Source organism: Carettochelys insculpta, chromosome 9 (assembly GCF_033958435.1).
Source record: "Carettochelys insculpta isolate YL-2023 chromosome 9, ASM3395843v1, whole genome shotgun sequence".
Taxonomy (NCBI): domain Eukaryota; kingdom Metazoa; phylum Chordata; order Testudines; family Carettochelyidae; genus Carettochelys; species Carettochelys insculpta.
In genome coordinates this window covers 61103500-61115595 of record NC_134145.1, presented here as the reverse complement: position 1 = coordinate 61115595, position 12096 = coordinate 61103500, and the positions used below count along the sequence as shown (strand labels likewise).

The following is a 12096-nucleotide window of genomic DNA, read 5'->3' as shown; positions in this document are numbered from 1 at the left end:
GAGTGTGGTGCCTCTGAAGGAAATTCATCATCAGGGAGAAGGAGGTTGCCATCACATGGCTGAGACTGCCCCTCCTCCATTAGCTGTCCAACAGTCTTCTTCTGAATCAGCCTTTCCTACTAGTCACTTGACCCAACACTAAATTTAGGAAGAGGCAGCACCTTGTGTGTAGATTCCCCATGCCTTTCTGATGACTCAGAGCAGAAATGCTTTGTGTAAAACCTAGAAACCTAGGGGATACCCCCCCGCCAATGTTTCACAAGGGCCACTGAACTGCTGGCCTCGTGTCTGATTCCATTCCAGCCAGAGGATCCCAAAGGAATCCAGGCTAATAACATTTGGTGAGTAGTAGTGTAACTAGCTCCAAGTAAAGGAAACCTAGAAGCCAATCTCTGACTCAGGGGAGGATTAATCACCCACTGCTGACCAAGAGGATGCTGCACACCCTGCTTCAAAACAGCACCCTGGAAACCCTATATTCACCAGTCACAACTATGGTATGTTTTGTACAAAGAAAGCATTGCAAGGTATTTTAAAAATTTATCTGGTGAACATTGATATTCTGTTGGATTATGTCTGCTATTATTGTATGAAATGTTTTGCTGTGTGTATTACTGAAATATGAAAGGTTGAGAACACCCATGACCAGCCATTCAGGTGCAACACTGGAGCCTGGCTGCTGATTCTTTTAATGGGCCATCCACATTCCTAAGGACTATCCCAAGAACTGAATACAATGGAGACTTCTCAGAGACAGCACATTGAAAAAGTTGTGTGGCTGACTCACACCACAAGGACAGAAGTTTCCAGCAAGCTGGAAGAAACTATAAGAGGGAAACTGACATCACTGGGTCTCTCACCTCCACACAATTTAACACCTTGAAACATATTTGGAAAACCAAGACTGAATGGGGAAGATAGTCCCAGGATGGAAAGAAGAATCCAAACTTGCATATTACAGAAGAATATCATCAGAGTGAGATGCTACTTGATTCAACCCTACTCTAGTTTATAGCATTCAGAATAGATGTTTTACTTTTACTTCTTAGTTAACCAGCATACTTATGCTTTATAATCACATAAAATCTATCCTTCTGACAAAGGTGTCTGAAACTGTTACTTACTTGGGAATCTCCACTATATTGCATCTGACAAACCAAGCCTTTGCCCATGAAATCTTACGCTGAAAAAATATCTGTTAGTGTCTAAGTCGCCACAGGACTTCTCACTGTTTTTGCAGATACACTTTAACACGGTTACTCCTCAGCTTCCTGGAAAAAAAGAGTAGTGCAGCCAAAAACGTATGCTTCCCCTTTGAAGATGCAAGTGGTTGCAAAATCTGAAATACAGGAGGTTGTCATGGCATCGAGTACTGCACCAACAACAATGAACCATGTGACAGAATGCACTCCCGTGTTCACACCCTACCCTTGTGCAAGGTATGCCACGTGATGTATATGAAAACAGCTTGCTGATCAGTAATACAGTAAAATGTACCTAGTAATATGTGTAAAGATAAAAATTTCCCCATGTATAATGTTAAATATATACACACACAGATTCACATAACACCAAACTACTCTAAAACACCTGTGTTCAACAAAAGTGCATGCCCTTGTTTTAATTTGCGCTTAAGCAGTGAACAGAGTCATCAAGCAGAAAGGGGAAAGAGAAAACAAATGAGGCTCACTCAGGTGGGGGGGGGGGGGGGGGAGAGAAATCGAGCAGGTAAATGCAATTTCCAGCTGAGAACCAGAAAAAGTGTGTAGAAGGCTTATCCAAGAGGGGAGACTAAAACTTTAAAAAGGAGGAACAGGCATCTCAATGGATCTCTCTCACTCTTTCAGAAAGTTTAAAGAAGCAACCACTGGACTCAGAGAGGGATCCTGAAACCTGACCTGAAGGTGGATCATTAATATTGCTGGAAGTTTGTGGTGAAAAACTTCATTTGAGACTATAGTGTAATTTTTCAAGTTGGGCAATAGAAAATGTTTTATATTTATTTTCCATATAACCACTTCTGACCTTTATTCCTCTTTACTTGTACATAAAATCTTTGTAGATTAAACTTGTTTTATCTAATTCTGTTTAAGTTAACGTGTCTGGGTAACTCCATTTAAGACGTTAGGAATAATGGGCTTAATATATTTACATTGTCCAAGAGAGGGCTTAACAGTACAAAACATACTTTTCCGGAGGAAAATGTGGGAGAAGTGGTCACCCTGCAGTACAACCGGAGACTTATGACAGACTGTGTAATTGCAGCCTGTCAGTCATACCCTATTGTCTGGGAGGCACCTGCACGTTAGAGGCTATTTGTAAGTGGTCCAATTTTGAAGCTACAGCAATAAAGAACTGTAAAGCAGCACAGCTCTCAAGGCAAGGCTGACACCACTCCCACTAGACTGGATTGCACCCTGGGACATCAGAGCCCTTTAACTGCCAGTACCAGGAACACAGTCTCTTGCACTTCCAAGGGTCACATTAACAATAGGCTTCGCAGAACTCTTGCTGCCACAGATGGGTCCAGTGTAGACAGTACCAAAATGACCTCAGGTCATTGCAGTAACAGAAATGCAGAAGAAACCACATGATGAAACTGTAAAATCTGACACTATCATGAAGAGACTTAAAGAAAGCCTAGAGGCTCAGCTAACTCCAAACTGCAACATCTGCAGCCAGTGCAAGGCCTAGAGGAGGAAGAAAAGGAAAGAACCTGACTCACCTCAGGGCTGACTAGCAAAGAGGCAGAAGACAACTTTCTTTGTACATGAAGGGAACACCATTATAAGCCTGAAAGCCTCAACAGCCACTGATGTAAAAGCACTGTCTTCCTGACCAAGAGACTTCTGAGACCAGCAAGCACACAGCGCTGAGAAAACTGTGGTGCTAAACCCTTCCAATCTTACATTTGCTGCTCCCAAAGGGACCTCAGTTCACAGCACAACACCCTGAAAGGCCCATTAGAAGGCACTGCTCCATATGATACAAACTGTTTGGACGATTTGTATCCATATCTGCCTCCAAACGTGCAAAAATGAGCTGAAGATATCCAGCAGATGCAGATACCAGCAGCTGCCAATAACTTCAAATATAAAGCAGATATCAATGGATTTACAGGGCTCTCACCATGGGGCCATGACTAAAACTGAAGGAAAGAGTTAAGTAGCAGCACAGGGCATGCAAACTTCAGGCTCCATGGCAGAAGGAACTTGACAGCATTGCTTCATACAGGGCTCTGAGCTGTAACTCAGTAAAGAGGGAGAGCCCAAGTCCCCCCACTACACTTCCTTAAGGCCTGAAGAAGAGATACAAAACAGAGACCAAAAGGTTCCCAATCTAAGGTCAGGAACCAGGCACCTCTGTTAGGAATGCAAGGAACCAGAAGTCAGGTGCACTAACTGCTTGGCCACCCACCCCTTCAAACACCATGCTGCTCACCCCTCTGGACCCAGACTCAATGATGCCAGTTTCAGTTCTACCAGAGAAAAATGAGTTCTTGAATTTGGGCTGTAATCTGCTTTAAACCACAGACTTGCAGAAGACTGGTGCCAGTGACCAGCCTCTCGAGAGATTTTGTACCTCTTAGGAGCTGGGGAGTGCGAACAGTGCCTGGTCTCAGGCAACACAGGAGGCATACCCCTAACCAAACACCGAAGTGTCACATCAGGATGGCTAAGCTTTGATGAAGGTCTCAAAGCCACCTCCATGAGCAAAAACTAGCCTGGCTTCTGGTTTGTGTGCGCATGACTTAAAGTTACGGATGTTAAAGAGTAAGTAATCAGTTAACTGAGTAAGTGTTTAAAAAATATATATATATATATATATAATTTTTTTTTAAATCAGTTACTCAGTTAACCGCCTGCCCACTCCTGCAACCCTCTATCTAAAAGGCTGAGCCATCACACAGGCTGGCTCGTCCATCAGCCAGTCATTTAACCAGATACTCTATTACAGCCCTACTTGAAGTCTGTGCAACTACAATCCCGAATATTAACTTCTCCTAAAAACACTTCAAGCAGCTTGAGTGCAGGTAACTAATAGCTATCAGCACCGCACAAGAGTAGCAGGTTTGAAGCCCAATGACTGAGGCAACCCTAGATATCAAGAAACAGCTGAATAAATGAAAGTTAAGTTACATAACTGGCTAATTAAGTGCTCTTAACAAAAAGACCAAGTTTATTGTAAAGGGATGATCAGTTGCAAACCAAAAATGATAGTTAATGAGAATAAACTTTTCATTAGGAAAAAAGTTAAAAAAGTACAAATACACATGAGATTATGAAACCAGCATTTTAAATCATGATTAAAATTGGCAATATAAATCAATTTATCCTGTGCTGCCCCTCCTTCAGGAATGAAAACCAGGCCCTGTAGAGGTTATCAAAGACAGGAGCCAATGGCATGTTTGCATAAGCAAGAATATGAAAAGAAGGGGGGTAGACAGGGCATGTTTATAAATTGGAGGGGGGACATACTACAGCTCCACTTTTGAACTTTCCCACAGCTATGTTCCTTAGATACAAACAACTACAAACAAAGAAAACCATAATTTAATACTCACAAATCAGAGGGAGAGACAACAAGAAGAGTGTTTGAATCACATATAAAATCCCACATTACCATTTGTCTTCTGGAGGGGTTATGAAGTGTGTCTAGCCAAAAAAAAGTTAACGTCTTTTGGTATTTAACTTTTGGTGGGGTGTGCAGCACATGTGGGAAGTGAGGTACAGTAGACCAAAGAGGCTGTACTGTGCAAACAATGAATAATTTAAGCCCCAGTCTTTACTGCACAAAGTGAAGGCTACAAATGGATCCTTGAAGAGAAGTGTCATTTATATTTAAATAGGAAAGCGTTTCCCCCCCCCATCAGTTTCTAAATAATCTCTAATTTGGGAGTAATCCAACAGCATTAATTATCCTGGGTCATGTCATATTCCCTATGTTGGGGGTTCAGGGGAAAAAGGAAGTTTCTGCACAAAATGTTCAGATGGAACCTGCTGCAGAGGGTGTAAACTTTGCCATATTTTGGTCAGGCATTTATGCACTGTGAAGAAGCTAGGTCACATGCAGAGACTTTCCTTGGCTTTGATATATGGCATGAACACATGATAGAGAACCATCCTGTTTTCACTACAGAAATTTTCCTTCACATTAAGTTACATGATGAACCAAGGGGCAGGGGAGGAGGAGGCAGGAGAACCACTGCCAGCCAACACAAGATTGTTCTATCAGGGCACTGGATAGAGAGTGAGTCATACTGATCTCTAGCATCACACACTGACAAACTGAAAAGGAAAAAGGAAAAAACAATCCTAACAAAAACAGAGGGATTTTCAAGCAACTTGTGGTGAACAACGTTTCTAAGGCTATGCCTATACTAGACATAGCAGTTGGCTGCTAATATGCAATTTTAGCTATGCCAATTGCATAGCTAAAATTGACTTAGTTAACTGCTATGGCTGTCCTCATGGAAGAAGGTCCACGGGATCATTTTTCCCATTAACCTTCCTTAATCCTTCTGCTTGTGAGGAGTTCCAGGATCAATGTTGACCCCAGAAAGCTCCATTTTGCGCACCCTTGAAAAAAATTTCAGAAGATTTTCTGCAGTAGTGTGGAAATGGATTTTGAGACAGTGGATAAAAATTAATGATTAAAAATATTTCAGATTTTTGTTTTAAAAATCAATAAACCATGAAGCCCTAGAAATAATAGGTATTTGATAACATTACTTCCATGCAACACAGTAAGAAAAGAGGGCACGAGAGCTAGAGAAAAAGATCAGCAACTAAAATTTGCAGTTGTCCAGGCTCAACACCTCCCTCCTTCTGGAGGAACAAAGACAGCTGGACATTTGTCCCATTCAGAAGTCAGCCCATGAAGTCTTATAACTAGCCTGCTTGCTTTAGCAGCACAGAAAAAAAAAATGTTGCTGTGTGAATGGTATCTAAATTTCAGTATAAAATTTTAATCACTAAAAGATTAAAGTCTGTATTTATTTTGAAGTATTTTAGTCACCCTTATATAAACATTTGTAAGGACTTACCAATATTACAATATATTCAATTTTTGTGGTTTATAATTTCAGTATCCCACAGAATAACTTTTTATAGGCTTAAATTCATTTTTACTTTGACAAATTGCCTACTCACTTTTAAATAAAGTTATCATTCCACTTTTAACAAGTTAACTCATAGAAGCAGGGAAATTGCTCCTGTCAGGGGTGGCAGTCTGATTCTCTCTGCTCCTGCCAGGGGCTGAGACAGTCAAGCTTCCATCCGACAGGAGTGGTTTCCCAGCTCCTGTCCCGGCAGCAGCCTGACCTAAGAGGGGAAACTGACCAGTGGCTGCCACTCACAGGCAAGAGGAAACTGACCAGCGGTGTTGCGCTGGTCAGCTTCCTAGCTCCCTCCATTAGGCAAAAATTTCACTTACAAGGGATGCAGCCTCCACGTAAGTTGGGGATCTACTGTACTGTGTATTATACTTTTCTGAAGCAATTATACCAGTACTATCCTTAGAATGAATCCAGTTCTGAATAAAGATGCCTTACGGCTTATTCCCCTTCCCACATGGGAATAGCTATACCAATATAATCAACCTTTATATTGGTATAACTGCATTCACAAGAGCATTATACTGCTTTAACTATGCTGGTATACATTTATTTACTTAGATTTAAAATATTAAAGACATCTACCCCTGGCTCTAGGAGCTTCAATTATAAAATAAATGCATTTAAATTAAAGCTTCTCACTACTAAAATTAGTTCTTCAGGAATTCAGCTGGCCAGATAGTCATCTAAAAAACACTCTCAGACTCTCTCAAAGACCCAAACAAAACAAAAAAGTCCTGTAGCACTTCTTCAGATCTGGAAAATTCAGAATTTTCCAGACCTGAAGAAGTGGGTCTGTCCCATGAAAGCTCATCACCTAATAAATTATATTAGTCTTTAAAGTGCTAAGGGCAGCTTTTTTGTCCTGTGAAGATATGGACTAACATGGCTACCTCTGTGTCTATCAAACAAGTGACTTTAGCACTACACTCAAGAGTCCCAAGATTCAGGCCAAGAAAAGTGAACAAGTTTCAGAGACAGGATCCTCCCTGGAGAATGCTCCGACAACCAGTCTTCTTCTTTTATAATGAGGAAGGTTCAGTCTGAGAATCCCAGCTAACCAAACCTCTAGCAATATGCCATAAGTAGCCAGGCAGACTCAGGTCACAAACACCATACGAAATTCAACCAGGAGCTAAATGGACAACCAGTGCGAATATGGATATCATGTGCTCCCGGTAAGATGTCCCACTCAATGAAGCAAGTTGCTGTATTCTACACCAAGTTCAGACCTTAATGGTTTTAAGATGTCCCCATACAGTAGTCTAATATTAGAGGTGACAAAAGCAAAAGATAATAGCAGGAAGGGTGACATCTCAAAGGAAAGACTGCAACTTCCTGGCCAGATACACTGAAAAGCTGACTGGGTCACTGCTATTATGACTGTCAAACAACAATTACATGTTTAAAAAAAAAATCACCCCTCATTCACATACACTACAAACTAATGACCCATGTGCTCCCATGTGCCCTTAATCATGAAGGCTGATACACTCATCCCTTGTTAAAATGAGTACTTAAAAGTACTTGCTAAGATGAGGGACACACATACCTACCTACGTTCACTACACGAGTGAACTTCTCCCGCTAATATGAGCCTCAACTGTCCGCCCACACACCCAACCCACTGCCAGGATTTAACCCCCCGCCTGCCCCACAGACCCAACCAGCTGCCAGGTACAGTAATTCCCCTGCAAGATACACGCCTTCAACATGCGTATCTTGAGTTTAGCTGAGAGAGGTATGGGGTGGAGTGGCAGAGCCAGCCATGGGGTCCCATCTGGGGGGTGGGGAGACCTCGCAACCCTGTGGCTATAGCAGAGCCAGCTGGGGGGGTGGTCCCTGGTCAGGGGATGGGGAGAACCTCAGCCAGAAGCTTGGATCAAATCAGAGACTTATACGTGTATTTTAATAGGAATTTAGTGTTGCTCTTGTAAATTTTCACCTATGAGCAGAAATTTGGGAACCAAATGGGCTTATATAGCGAGGGATGAGTATTAAATAATATTTTCACTCCCTTAACCATAACACCTTCCTCCTCATTCCAGCAGTTTACCTCAATTCATCATCACCACTAGTTCAGTTTTATCTGGGTGGAGCTTCCACCAGCTCAACTGGAGTGAAGAGTTTAATTGCCTCATCCCAAACAGATGAGACAAAAGATGACAGTTGGGTGTCATCAGTACATTGAAAAAGCTTAACTCCATGTCATTTTAACCTTCCTGTTCATCTGTGTGTATGTGGCCATTAGGAAGCACTCCATACCTGACAGCTCTTCAAGGGGGACAATTGCTCACTACTACCCACTGAGATCTGTCTAAGTGGAAAAATCCAAAACCATTGGAGAGCAGTCCCATCCACCTCACAAGAATTTGCAGATGAGTCAGCAACATCTTAATACTTCCACAGGCAGTTCATAAAGCTAATTTCCCCACTATTGGCACCTGGTCTTCATCTATTGTCAGGAGATTCACCAATGCAATAGCAGTGCAACAGACAAGCCTATATCAGTCCAACAAGGTTCAAACATATTAAAAGACACCTAAGTTTCATGGGAATTGTCTCGCCACAATCTTACTTAGGGAAGGACATGACACTGGTCCGTAATTAGCACTACTGTCTGCAAAGATGACAATGTCCTCTTTCAAAGTGACAAGCAAACTGACCTCTTATAATCATAATATTTCTATACACAAAGTAAGTCTTCCTCTCTTCATAATTTGAATTAGAATTTTATTTAGCAATTATATAAGTCTTTCTGAAAGTACACAGTGTACTTCAAAGTTTCATATTGTCTGCTCTACATCGCATTCAGTTATTAACTTATGAAAATACCAAAGTGTTATCAGTTATTAATCATATGTGCAAGAAAACTGTGATTAATTTCATCTTAACACATTACTGATAGTCCTACTTTAGCAATTTAAAGCTGATATAAAAGTAAACTGAAGGCAGTGAATGAGGAAGAAGTTCAAGTGAAATTTTATCCTAATTTAAAAATAACTATTTTAATGTTTATTTTCAACATTCATTAATGAGCTGGATGAGGAGATGGATTGCACTCTGAGGAAGTTTGTGGATGACACTAAGCCAGGGGGAGAAGTAGATAGGCCAGAGGGTAGAGATAAGGTCCAAAGTGACCAAGACAAATTGGAAGACTGGGCCAAGAGAAATCTGATGAGGTGTAACAAGGACAAGTTCAGAATCCTGCCCTTAGGACAGAAGAATCCCAAACAGTTACAGGCTGGGGACAGACTGGCTAAGAAGCAGCTCTTCAGAAAACGACCTGGACACTACAGCGGATGAGAAGCTGGACATGCATCAACAATGTGCCCTTGTAGCCATGAAGGCTAACAGCATATTGGGCTGCATTAGTAGGAGCATTTACAACCAATGTAGGGAAATGATTATTCTACTTTATGCGACACTGGTGAGGCCACATCTGGAATACTGTGTCCAGTTCTGGACCCCACATTACAAAAAGAATGTGGACACACTGGAGAGAGTCTGGTGGAGGGCAACAAATATGATTGGGGGCTGGAGCACATTACTTACAAGGAGAGGCTGAAGAATTTAGGTTTAGTTTACAAACGAGAAGAGTGAGAGGAGATTTGATAGCAGTCGTTGTCAACTACAAAGAAGATGGACAGAGACGGTTTTCAGTGGTGACAGAAGACAGAAATAGGAGCAATGGTCTCAATTTGCATTAGGAAAGGTCCAGGTTGGCTATCAGGAAAACCTGTTTCACCAGAAGAGTGGTGAAGCACTGGAATGGGTTACTGGAATGGAGAGGTGATGGAATCTCCACCCCGAAAGTTTTCAAGTCACAGCTTGACAAAGCCCTGACTGGGATGATTTAGTTGGGATCATTCCTGCTTTGAGCAACAGGTTGGACATGATGACTTCCTGAGGTCTCTTCTAACCCTATGTTTCTAGGATTTTTCACAATGTACAGACATTTCTCATTAGCAGCACCCTATTCACTTTAGCTTTAGAACATCTGGTAAATAAGCAAAAATATCACTGGCAATTACCAAGGGGAATAACCAATTCTTATATAGGTATATTTGTACTCAGATGTTTTATTTATATCAACTAATTTTTTTTACTGTGTAGTGGATCTAAATTGTAACAGTACCTATGACATGTTCTCCTTATAATTTAAATTATTAATTTCACTGGTCAGGCATCATAAGAAAAGTAATGTGCTTAAACAAAGATTAACGTCCCCTTTGTGACAAGAAATATTGATTACAACAATGAGAGCGGTCCCATTTCCACACAGTCCCAGCTGATATAAACATACTGAGCTTCCAAGCAATGCTTGGTACACTTATTTTAGAATATATTTCCTTAACCTATCACATGTCAGTTCCATAACTGTCCTTGCAAGTCTGATAAGCACCACATGGATTAAGTCAACTTGAAGGAAAAGTGGACTACAGACCATATACTCAGTTGCTTCAGTGGAGAGAAATGGGAATGTGGAATTAGAGAAATATGAGGACAACCATTTAGGGCATATATTGTTTTGTTAAGCAGTTTAATGTCTGAAGGAGAAAATTCACCTGGAAAGTCTCCCCTTCTTCAATCCACTGACATACAAAGGCTTCCTGATGCAAATGACTCAAAGTATTTCACATCAGATTTGATCCTAAAATTATGTACCAGAACTTTTTATTCCATCAGATATAACAAAGATTAGTGTCTTTTCTGAAAATCCTGATCCTAATCTTTGCTTGAAAACTAACCTATTCACAGGATTATTAAAGAAACTGCCAAATGAGTCCCAAATTTAATTTGACTTTCCCTCATATATAAAGACAACACTTCACAAAAGTTTCAGAATGTCCAGTTTAGATCTCTTCCTTGGTTAATGTTTAATTTGCCTTCAATTTAAAAAAAATTCAGCTTCTTTACTCTAACAACTAACCTTAAAATTTTGAAAAGATATTTTGAGGATGTTTTTCCTTTTAAGTTAAAAGAGGAGCAAAACGATCAGCCTTCTAATGACAGCCTCATTGTTAATATAATTATGGCTAAAATACTGGTCTCTCCATCAGTACCAGTGCATTACATTTGTCTGATGCTGGTTTTGGGATGCAAGTCATGCATGTATAAAGAGACTGCTTCTACAGTTATTACTGCTGCTATCAGAGAAGTCTAAACTTTTTATTTATAAGACTTAATTTGCACACTTTCTGAATAAGTTCTGGAGGCATTTTTAAGTACCTTCTCACAAATTACTTGCTCATTTTCTTTTACAACACTGACAAATATGAAAAACTGTCAACAAGTCTCTAAACAGAAACATGTCATGATGTGTTTGCAGTGAAATATAGCTCATGCATGCCTTAGTCCACACAAAAACCAAGTCATCAGATTACATTACCCAACCCTACAGCAAAGTTTTCAAGTCAGCTTCATTTACGAAACGAAAGTGGGAGTTCAACTGGTTCAGAGAAGGTACCAAAGAACAACTAACCACTCACATCAAGGACCACATCCTAGTAACTCTGAAGTCAGTGGCAAAATTCTCAGACTTCCGTGGGACGTAAGTTTGGTTCCAAACAAAACACACACCACACAATTTTGCAGGGTTGGCAATTTCATGAGGAAAAAATAGTTTAGGAGAAGGCACTGGTAAATATCCCTTTAAGCCAGGAAACAATGGTAATGAAAATGACTCAAAATACCTACTTTAGTAATAGTTTTGTAGTGATAGTCTGTTTGGCTTTAATTAAAGGAAATAAAATCAAAACTTGCCTCATCCTAAAGCTGTGCGCCGTTGCCTTGGCTAGCTCAAACAGAACGTCAAACTTCTGAAATCTGAGTTCACCCTCTGTCTTGAGAAAATAATAGTTTTAGATAGAAATGCATCTTGTATCAATTCCAAAGAATTATGAAAGACTTGAGGTGTGTCGAGAAATGTTAACACACTAAAAAGATCAAGATGTTAAAGTCCTAAAACTATGTCTTAA

General features: G+C 40.5%; 1 protein-coding gene across 4 annotated transcripts in view; it reads right to left on the bottom strand.

Moving 5' to 3' along the window:
• RALGPS2 (Ral GEF with PH domain and SH3 binding motif 2) overlaps positions 1-12096 on the bottom strand; it is a 149544-nt gene that overhangs the window by 131358 nt on the left and 6090 nt on the right. The window contains exon 2 of one of the 4 annotated variants that reach the window (XM_075002520.1): positions 11882-11961. The exons of the other annotated variants lie outside the window; for them this stretch is intronic. The gene's annotated coding sequence lies outside the window, so the exon portion shown is untranslated. The remainder of the gene's footprint in view (positions 1-11881; positions 11962-12096) is intronic. 4 annotated transcript variants of the gene reach the window in all.